The 2,500-nt window shown below is 53.1% G+C and overlaps 1 non-coding gene and 2 pseudogenes across 1 annotated transcript; all 3 read left to right on the top strand.

Moving 5' to 3' along the window:
- The window catches only part of LOC149573579 (18S ribosomal RNA), a 1,645-nt pseudogene extending 1,302 nt beyond the window's left edge, over positions 1–343 (top strand).
- A 686-nt stretch (positions 344–1,029) lies between these two features.
- On the top strand, positions 1,030–1,183 carry LOC149573578 (5.8S ribosomal RNA). The gene has a single exon (XR_016361097.1). It is a non-coding gene; the product is annotated as a 5.8S ribosomal RNA (ribosomal RNA).
- Positions 1,184–1,407: 224 nt separating this feature from the next.
- Positions 1,408–2,500, top strand: part of LOC149573577 (25S ribosomal RNA) — a 3,174-nt pseudogene continuing 2,081 nt past the window's right edge.

Raw genomic sequence — 2,500 nt, 5'->3', positions numbered from 1 at the left:
CGATTTTTCTGGTTAATTCTGTTAAAGAATGAGACCTCAGCCCGAAAGGTTTGGGAAATCTTGCCAAATTGCATCGTGATGGGGATAGACCATTGCAATTATTGATCTTCAATGAGGAATTCCTAGTAAGTGTGAGTCATCAGCTCGCGTTGACTACGTCCCTGCCCTTTGTACACACCGCCCGTCACTCCTACCAATTGAATGATCCGGTGAAGTGTTCTGATCACGGCGATGACGGCGGTTCCTGTCGGCAACATCGCGAGAAGTTCACTGAACCTTATTATTTAGAGGAAGGAGAAGTCACAACAAGGTTACCGTAGGTGAACCTGCGGTAGGATCATTGTCGGTTTGAGACCCTGAATCATGTAGGGGATGGAGCTGGCCTCCTCCCTGCCCTAGAAATCTTTGTGACATGCAGACACTCGGCCCTGCAGCGATGTGCTAGACGGCCAAGCTATGGGTCCAGTGTCGTCGAGGTCGAGGGTCACATCGAATGCCCGTGATTGAAAGCGTGGATTCCCTGCAGGGCGAAGAAGAGACTCAGATGCAATCTGGATTATAGGATCGGTGCCTTTGAATGACATCCACGTTAGAGCGAGAGGTTGTCTGGGCCTCGTTCCCCATTGAGATTTCACGATCCGATCGCGTGCGTGATGCTGTGCCAGGGATCCGTCGTTTCGACGGTGGCAAGTCGGGACTGCCGCAACCCCCCGTTGCCTTGCCTAGGTGTGTTGACTCATCGCTTGGACCGTTCTGTGTTTAGTATGGGTGCACTCGCATGATTTGCGGGGCAGGGGCCCTATCCGCTGACACGGCTCTCCCATGCGTCACCTCCCACCTTTGCGAGGGGATGGGGTGGGGACACACCACAGTGTTCCTCGTCGCACCTATTGGGTGCTCAGGGTTCAGGATGTGTCAACACCCAACAACACACGGGTGGATCGTGCACCTTAGAAATCTAAAGAACGAAGTGCGAGACAGTGCCTTGCACGCTTGGGTCACTGAAAGGCAAAAACAAAACAAAATCATGACTCTCGGCAACGGATATCTCGGCTCTCGCCACGATGAAGAATGTAGCAAAATGCGATACTTAGTGTGAATTGCAGAATCTCGTGAATCATCAAGTCTTTGAATGTAAGTTGCGCCCGAGGCCTCAGCCAAGGGCACGTCTGCTTGGGCGTCGCACTACAAAATTTTGCCCTCCCCGATGAGGAGCGGAGATGGTCGTCCGTGTCTGCAAGTGGTGCATGGTTGACTAAAATGAGCACGAGCTCCGTTGATCCGTCGTGATGAGCGGTGGCTCGCAAAGGCTGGCGTTGGTTTGCACCGATCGAACGATTCCTCGTGAGGAACTTTATTCTGGGCTCAGCGGCCCGCCGCAGTGCGGGCATTGCTGCATCTCTACCGCGTCCCCAAGTCAGGCGTGAGTACCCACTGAGTTTAAGCATATATATAAGCGGAGGAAAAGAAACTTACCAGGATTCCCCTAGTAACGGTGAGCGAACCAGGAAGAGCCCAACATGAAAATCGACGGCCGCGCCTGTCGAATTGTAGTCTGTAGAAGCATCCTTAGCGATGGACCAGGCCCAAGTTTGGGAATGCAGCCCTAATCAGTTGGTAAATTTCGTCCAAGGCTAAATACGGGCAAGAGACTAATAGCAAATAAGTACCACAAGGGAAAGATGAAAAGGACTTTGAAAAGAGAGTTAAAGAGTGCTTGAAATTGCCGAGAGGGAAGCGGATGGAGGCCGGCGATGTGCCCCGGTCGGATGCGGAATGGTGTGAGCCAATCTGCTGCTTGATTCGGGGGACGTGCCAGGGCGGGCTATCACGACGGCACAAGTGCGACCTTCTAGTCGCAAAAATACTTTCGTCGCGGCGGTCAAGGAGCGAAGCGTGCACCTTTATGGCGGGCTCTCGGGCACCTGTGCGCTCGTGGCGCTGGCCAGCGGGCTTTCCATCCGACCTGTCTTGAAACACGGACCAAGGAGTCTAACATGTGTGCGAGTTGGCGGGTTGGGAAAACTCGCGAGGTGCAAGGAAGCTGACTGGCGAGATCCCCTCTCGGGGGGTGCACTGCTGACCGACCCTGATCTTCTGTGAAGGGTTCGAGTGTGAGCACACCTGTTGGGACCCAAAAGATGGTGAACTATACCTGAGCAGGGCGAAGCCAGAGGAAACTCTGGTGGAGGCCCGCAGTGATACTGACATGCAAATCATTCGTCTGACTTGGGTATAGGGGTGAAAGACTAATCGAACCGTCTAGTAGCTAGTTTCCTTCGAAGTTTCCCTCAGGATAGCTGGAGCTCACGTGCAAGTATTATCGGGTAAAGCAAATGATTAGAGGCATCGGGGGCGTAATGCCCTCGACCTATTCTCAAACTTTAAATAGGTAAGTCAGCGCGGCTGCTCTGTTGAGCCGCACCACAGAATCGCGAGCTCTAAGTGGGCCATTTTTGGTAAGTAGAACTGGCGATGCGGGATGAACCGAAAGCCAAGT

The sequence above is a fragment of the Cupressus sempervirens genome, chromosome 2, assembly GCF_028749045.1.
Source record: "Cupressus sempervirens isolate cs-2001-9-10 chromosome 2, ASM2874904v1, whole genome shotgun sequence".
Lineage (NCBI taxonomy): Eukaryota > Viridiplantae > Streptophyta > Pinopsida > Cupressales > Cupressaceae > Cupressus > Cupressus sempervirens.
This window is presented reverse-complemented; position numbering and strand designations above follow the sequence as displayed.